This window comes from Octodon degus, unplaced genomic scaffold, assembly GCF_000260255.1.
Source record: "Octodon degus isolate 3935 unplaced genomic scaffold, OctDeg1.0 scaffold00041, whole genome shotgun sequence".
NCBI classification, from domain to species: Eukaryota; Metazoa; Chordata; class Mammalia; order Rodentia; family Octodontidae; genus Octodon; species Octodon degus.
In genome coordinates, this window is record NW_004524617.1 from 3,316,239 (window position 1) to 3,324,897 (window position 8,659).

Consider the following 8,659-nt stretch of genomic DNA (forward strand, 5'->3'; position numbering starts at 1 on the left):
TAGTAGTGGGTTATCCACAGGACTGACAATGTCCAAATCTGTTGACTTGAGCCTTCCACAGCTCAGTATATTTGCATGGTTTCACTTTTCATACCTCATCTCTACACTTTTCTGCTGGATAGTTAAGACCAAGAGAAAGCAAGACCTATATATAAAAAAGAATGTAACTTTTGTTTCTGACAAGGTTAGTCAAGTCTTCTCAGGACTTATCTCAAAACCCTGTACCGCACATTGTAGATCCTTTGTCAGTGTCAGCCATGTGGATGAGTCACAGTCATTGTTTGACCAATTTGCTGTCTGTGAAAGCCTGAGAGAATGTTTTCTCTCCATGTGACTCTCCTTAGGCACACACTATATCATCAGTCAAAATTCCTCTGTGGCCCCTTGTTCAGAAAATTTGGACACAACTGAGTTACATAATGTTACAAGATAAAATAAATTCTTAACTTCTTAGCAGGTATCGTGTTTGGAATAAACATGAATATTTTCACAGTACCTGTGTACTTGCTTACAAAACCTGAAAACTAACATCAGAAATAAGTTATTATATGAATACAATGAAAATACCAAAAGAACTCTGCAAAATTTAATATTTGCTTCAATTGTCCTCTCCAAGGCAGTCTTCACACATGATAACTGAAGTTCAAAGCATATATCTCACATACAATGACAGAATATGTGCTTAGGTTTTACTTTCCTATATGGTACACCATTCATTTTTTGTTGTTTTGTTTTGTTTTCATTTTATAAAATACCATTTTAATTCTTATTCTTAAAATTATAATGACTATACATGATTTAGAAATGAGACTATACCCAACAATGGCCTAAGAATCATCTGTTCATTTCTTGTCTTTTCTCTGGTCACTCAAAAAGATAATGTTGCCTACTATGAGTGTTATTGCTTGTCACCTCACATTTTTTTATCCATGTAGTCACTATAGTCTACTTTTGTTTCCATGAAAATTCGAGACCCCTTCTTCATATACTGATATGCTACATCTCTAAGACATGGCTGAAACACTGATATTCAGTGCCATGTTTTCTTTTGACTACCATCACCAATCTGGTACATTTTGTTGTCCCCTGACCGCCACATCTCATTTGTTGCTAGAGAAAATATGGTGACTGGATTTTTTCCTTCTACCTGTCTCATGACAGGGTCCTGACCCACTCGCCCAAGCAACTGTACATGATTCAGTGATCTTTCAAGAACTAAACTGCTGGCCACTTCAGACTCATGTCTTACAAACTGGTGAAGCACCTGTACCACAGGTCTTCTTCAAAGCATGGCTTCTGTTGTCTTTTTTTACAATCTAATCTTTGGGTTCCTCCACGTGTGCAGCTCCTTCTTCCTGCTTTCCCCTCATGGCACACCATTCTTGTCACTTCTCTTATTTTCTTTTTTGTCAGGAGCTTCCTACTATATTGTACAATATGCACTTAACAGGAAAATAAGATATCAATAAAATAAAATGTTAAATATGTAATGAATCCTTAGCAGAGACATCAACATTTTCACATCAGCTATTTACGTGCTTGCAAAACCTAAAAGATAACATTAGCAATAAAAACCTATGTAAACTACAATGTAAATATAAACAAAATTTCACTATAGAAATAGCCTTTGCTTCAACTGTCATACTCAGGGGGGCAGAGAGATGGCTCAGTAGAATAAGCGCTTCCCTGGCAAGCGCAATGACCAGAGTTCAATCCCCAGTTCTGGAAAAAAAACAAAACAAAAAAACCTGTCATACTCAAGCCAGTCTTCACACATGAAAACTACGTGTTCCATGCCCAAGTTATTGCTTATGCTGATAACTCATATGGATTGTTTTCATCCCTTCTTCTAGGGCACAGTTGACATCTTTTTGCTTTTCTTATTGTCATAGTAGATCTTTGGGATGCTGTGCCCACCTGTTCACCTGTCAGCTCACCAATGTGCTCCACAATTTTTTGCACAGTTCCCTGGGCATGAATACTTCTTGTTTTTCCTCTGCTATAAATGATCTCTTCTGAATTGCAGTCCCAATACTCAAGGAAAAATCTCTCTGTGATATTTTGCACTTGTTATTTTCTTTGTACACTACCGATCTGTTTATGCCACACATGTTTAGGATAAAGTAAAACACAACTACTGTCCAGAACTTTGTTGTTTCAAGTCACACCATAGCTGCTGCACAATTCATCCACAACATCTACACCATGGTTGGCTTTGTAGAAAGTTTCCATTTCAGATTTCTGTTTTGTCCAGGTTTCCCCTCTCATTTGCATCATGGAGCAATGCTGACATCAGTAGTACCAGTCTGTTTGTCTTTGCCATATATGAAGCAAGTTTTATGTCTTTCTGAAGTTCCAAAGATGGTACTATACTTTTTTCTGTTTGAAATTGCAACATTTCATTTGTAATTTCTGCTTTGTTTCTCTATAGTATGGTTCCCATGAGGGTCAACTTGTGCTCTGTTTCCAAATGTAACATTAATTGGAAACTGGTAAGCCATGTTTTTTATTTTAAAAAGAAAACAATAAAAATAACAGTAAGACAGCTTCAAAACAGGTTAGTAGGAAATTTACAATAATTATGTATTTTTATCTTTGTGGTAGTTATTCAGAGTACAAGATATTGATATGATATCTTGTCCCAACAGTATTAGCACAATCCTTTCTTTTAAATGAATCAAAAGAAATTACCTATATAATTATCTTAACTATCTTGTGTATAAACATTTTTTTCTTTGTTCCTTTCTTCCTTTCGCCTTTCTCCTAACAGTTTGTCTTTGCTTTCGAATTCTCTCTTCCCAATTCACAATATTTATTGTACCTTTTGAATCTTATGTATTCATTCAGTTGTTCACACTAGTGAGACAATATGATGGTGAAACAATTTTTGAATGTCACATTCTGATTAGTTTGGGAGATGGGAGCAATAAATCTGTTCACAATATCATTTGGTTTATTACTATATGAATAAAGACCTGAAGGCTGAGTTCCAGGATAAATTTCTAAATTGAAAGCATAATAAGTCTTTACATCTACAAGGGCATAAATTTTTACGCAATATTTTGAAGGTTTTGGGGGAATATACTGCCGGAAAGTACTGTGACCATGAAATGCTGCAAGATCTTTATCCATAGTATTTAGATAATATGTAAATTTCTTGACAATTACCAACAAATCTCTCCAACCATGAGTGGATAGCAGCCAGAATATCAATTTTTATTTCTTGGTGGGTGGTTTTGTCACCAAGCCTCAGGCAGTTTTGAAGAAAATTAAATCTCCTCAATCTCATCTTAGTCATAAGCCTCCAACCCACACCCACCATTTTTCCTTAAGTCTTTTACTTTCTTGCAATGACCATGAGAGAGCCCTGCTAAGCACAGCAGACCTATGAATACTTTTGGTTCAACTAGTAAGAGGTCATAATAAATAAATTGTTGAGTGTGGCTTTTGGTACATGCATAAAATAAATGTAAAATGCATTTTACACTTATTTCCGCATTTGTACATTTCACAGCATCTGGGAGCCTTTACTGTTACAATTCCCAACATTGAATGCCAGTGCTGGCATTCCATCCAGTAGGTATCTCCTCTGCTAAGATCCTCACTATATTTTTCAGATCTAGTTCTAACATTGAATCATTCCATTTGGTTGTGAAACAATTTTGTACCATTTCTACTAGTCAAATATGTGCTCATGTTGCTGTTTTACTCACCATCTAAAGCAAGGAGTTCTTCGTTCCCTGAGACCACATCCAGTGATTTTTGCTCCATTTCACTCACAGGAACCTTGGCTCCCAAAGCCAACATCAAAGTCAGTATCATCTTCAGCATCCATCCATGAATGATCTGATAATTCATTTCTGACCTCCTCCGAGACTTGCAAATCTGGTTTTTATGTGCCATTGTACTGAATTGTGCTACTTCTACCAGGAAAGTCAAATTCAACCCACATTTCATAATGGTAAAATATATTTTTACATAGCAGAAATTGGTGTGGGTGTATTTTACCTCCCATGTTGCTCAAGTAAACATATGCAAAAGCCGTTAGAGCATGAATGTGGATAGAAACCTCTTTGAGTCTTTTGGACACATGCACACACCATGCCACTTGCCACACCAAGTGAACACGCACTGTCTCCCCAGGTACAGCTCATGAGACACCTCGCCAGCTGCTATTACACTAAAGTACAAATTTACAGTAGAAAAATATGGGGTGGCTTTTTAACTCAATGTTATGTCCCATAGGTTTTAAATAGTATTTAACATCAGTTAAATAGTATGATAATCTATGTTGTAGAAGAAATAGTTAAGGGAACAGGAATTTTAGCTTTGGAAAAATATAACTCAGTAGCTCCTTAGAAACATCAGAGTTGCTACAGGTAAGAAGAATTAAAGTTGCTTAAAAAGTTACTGGCAAGATCCTTAGAACAAGGTATGTAGCAATGAAATAGGTTATTTCTTGAAATAGCAAATTCCCACTACTGAAAGTATTTATGCAAAATTTGTACAATCTACTTAAGTGAATGCTTTAGATAAGATTCCTTCCTTGTATGTAAAATAATATTAGTTTTTAGATCCTAATACCTAATGACTTTTAATTCTATTTTAATTCTAATATAATTTTAATATTACAAAACACATTTCATATATTATCCTTTCCTCTGTGGCATTTTCTGACCCAAAGGCACAGCTTCTTGGAGCATATTCTGTAACTGAGAGATGTGGATATAGCTCAGTGTCGATGCTACCAAATTATAACCTATTGAAGAATTTCATGCAATTTTAAATTCTTGTTGGTCAACATTATTCATCATTTTATTTCAGACTTTTGTTTTTTTAATATTGCAATTTAAGCTCTGATAGTTTATTTTTATTTTTGGTGGAACTGGGGATTGAACTCACGTCCTTGCACTTGCCAGGCAAGCGCTTATTCTACTGACCTATCTCCTCGGCCCTGTAGACTTTTGATAAGTGAGAAAGAGATGCTATTTTATGGAATAGCAGTCCCACAAAGATTTTCTTTTAAGTAAGAGACTTCTGTAGTTGGTTTGTATATTTCCTCTAATTTTCTCCCTTAGCAAAGCTGGTAGTATTATTTCTGCTGTACTAAGGACACAGATGGTTAAGGGACAGAGTTCAAAGCTGAGCACAGACCTTCTTACTCAATTCCAGTGTTCCTTTGTCTCGTCCCTACTCTCTGCTTTAAATGGTTTAGATCCATATATAAGGCATTTTATGTCTTATATCCATATAAGCCTCAGGTCCTTATAGGTAGGACTTTGGGGAGGTGACTGGATCATTGGGTGTGTTACTCATCAGATGGTGAGTCTAGTAGGATTAGTTTATAGCTAAATGTAATGTTAGGGCCACCCAAATAGCTCAGTGGATTAAAGCACTCGCAAGCAGGCTCAGGGGCCAGAGGTTCAATTCTCAGGCCTGCCGTGCCGGCCCTACCCCCCAGAGCACACTGAGACAGCAATTGAGACTGGGCGTGGTGGCCCTTGCCTATAATCCCAGCTCTTGGGAGGCTGTAAACAGGTGGATCACTATGATATAGTGATGAGACCAATCTAGTAGTGAGTACGATCTAGTAGTGAGACCCTGAACACCTTGTAGACCCTTCCCTAAAATACAAAAATTTAAATAAATAAAATTAAATTAAATAAATGTAATGTTAGGAGATGATGCTTAGTTAGAGGAAGTGGGTCATGTGGGCATGGCCTGGAAGAGTCTATCTCCCTCCTCCTCTTCCTCTAATCTCCCTCTGTGCTGTCCACTATGCCATCAGCAACCATCCTTAGCAATGCCCTTCTGTCTGCCATGTCATCCTGCCTTCAGATCAGCCAACTATGACTGAAACCTATACAAACTGTGATCCAAAATGAACTTCTCTTCCTTTAATCTTCAGGTGTCAGGGATGGTGTCTCAGAGACAGGAAAGTAACTAAGACAAGATCAGATAGAAATATATGGTGAAAGTTTAACTTTAGAATTCATTGCAGTAAAAGACACATTGTCATCAATTGTGCTCAAAATCCTCTGCCTCGCTTCTAATACACTTATTTCATTGTTCTTAGCATTTTCCAAAGCAGTTTTGGAAGTCCTTGCCTGAGTATCATTTGGAGATGTGATTAAAAAAATACAGTGAATGCTGCTGCCCAGTGCCATCCAGCAGAAAGGCAGGCTCCCCAAAACGTGATTTGTTCTCACCCACCTTATTTACCAGACCTGGTACTCTATGATTTACTGCTCTTCCCCAAAGTCAAAATGACCATGAATGGTAAGTGTTTTGAATCAATTCAGGACATTGAGGCAGCTATGACAGTGCAACAACAGACACTCACCCAAAGGAATTTCGAAAACTGCTTCAGATGGCAAGAACAACGCTATGAGTGTATTCAGAGTACAAGGGGAATTCTGAGATGGATTAATGGCAGTGTACCTTTTGTTATAATAAAATTTTTAGGACCCAGGGATATAGCTCAGTGGCACAAGCACCTGCCTGGCAAGCACAAGGTCCTGAGTTTGATCCTAGTACCAAATAAAATAAAATGAAATATTTCAAATATAAGAATTCAGTGAATTTTTCATTTACTACATGCATATGAAGACCAAAGTAGGTATGTAAGGCCTTGTCAATCAAACACTGTAATCAAACTATAAAGAAACTAGGAAATACTTTGTTAAGTGTAAATATAGAGGTGGAAATTAAGTGGAGAAACTTGTGGAGAAATTTAAAAAATACATGCGGGTTAATTAATGAGATAAAATTGGTGAAGCAAAAGGGTCAAGGTTTAGAAACAATCCAACAAAGACCCCATAGGTCTAGGATCTGGGAAACTAATATGGAATGGAGAATTAGAAAGGATGGGGGTAAACTGAGGAAACCCAGGAAAGGGAAACTGAGAATCGCTGAGAACATTACAAAGATAAACTGGAGCTAAAGCCTTGAGTGGAACAGCAGGGCTACAAAGGCAGGCACACAGAGAGATAAATATAATAATACTATAATATCTCTAAATGGAAAATCCCTATTATACAAAATAAGATGCTAGACACAGGAAGGCAGGCATGGGACCCAGAACCTGAATTAGGAACAATCGGTCTGTTTTGCACATTGTTTTCTATCAGGTCCAAATTCTATTTTCCTTTCTTCAGGCTGATTTTCTTCCCACTTCAACTCCCTCTGAGCTCTCCAAAAAGGAAATGCAGAGGGTGTGAAGGGGATAAAAAGTCAAGCTGCATATTTTTAATGTGTTTCCAAATGCCACAGGGAAAGCTACCGCAGCCTACTTGGTATGGAACATATATTTTAAAGCTGCTAAACCGTGATAGTCATGATGATAGCGCAAGCAGGCAGTGGGTCGGGGGGGAGGACCATGACTCAGGTTTGACAAGATTTCAATATTGGCAGTTGGCTGCTCACATATTTGATTTTCAATAGCGTTATGAGTCTGTATTTAAAATTAGATTGTATTTTGTGAAATTGATATATTGAAAAAGCACTTTTAGACCCCTTAGCTTAAAAAAATTACCCCCTAACTAAAGTACAATATTATCATATATATTAGAATGAACAGAATAGCTCTTTTGAACTTGTGTCAGCGAATCAGCCTAACATACACAGACTGCCACCAAGATATATGAGAGCCCAAATCAGGCAGCTTGATCTATCCTTGGTCACTTCATCAAATATTTGCTTGAGAAACGGCTTCTCCCTGGGGAGCCATGTCCTCATGGAATGTCCGGGACAAAGTTACTTATCTCTGACATTTACATTCTTTGTTTTATCCACAGAGAAAAGGTGAATGTGGATATAGAGTAGACAGAGGAGGAGCAGAAGAGTATGAAGGAAGTAGATCCATGACAGAAAAACATATTACCAGCTCTGTAAGCCATAATCCTGAGCATCTCCCCTAAAGTCTCAAAAACCCCATTTTTCTTATCTATTAAATGAGGATACAATAGTGCTTACATGTTAGGGTTGTGGGATGAATTGAATGGTACACCATATGGAAGCTTTTAATGCAATGACTACTGTGATGAATTGTAAGTGCTCAGTAAATATTAGCTATCACTGGCTAGGCAGGTAGCTCAGTGGTCTAAGTACCTTCCTGGCAAGCACAAGGACTCAAGTTCAATCCCTGGTACTGCATGCTGTGCTGGCCCCAGAATCCCAGGTGCACATGCCGGCCCTAAAACCAGGGGTACTGGTGTACGCCTATAATTCCAGCACTGGAAAGGCTGAGACAGGAGGAGCACTATGAGTCTGAACTGCTTACTGAGACCCTGTAGCAAATAAATAAACAAATATTTAAAATATATATATTAGTTGTCACAACTCTTATAATTTCTGTTTCTGCTTTTAATTTTTTTTTTGCAGTACTAAGAATTCAAACACCCCCCCCCTCATTTTTTTGTTTGTCTGTGCTGGAGACAGGGTTTTTTTCCCCATAATTTTATTGAGGAACAAATAGCAATGAGACAGTTTCAAATCAGATTGGTAAGACAGTTTCAATAATTAACACACTGCATACATTCTTCCTAGTGGTTAATTGCTATACAAGATGCGGACATGATATCCTAGTTACAAACACCATTAAAACAAATCCCTCTATTCATTAAGAGAAGGTAACTATATATCTATCCTAATCATTTTG

The 8,659-nt window shown here is 37.4% G+C and overlaps 1 pseudogene; it reads right to left on the reverse strand.

Annotated features, from left to right (window-relative positions):
• Nucleotides 1–842: 842 nt before the first annotated feature.
• On the reverse strand, nt 843–3,903 carry LOC101583637 (annotated as a pseudogene).
• Between the last annotated feature and the right edge of the window lie 4,756 nt (nt 3,904–8,659).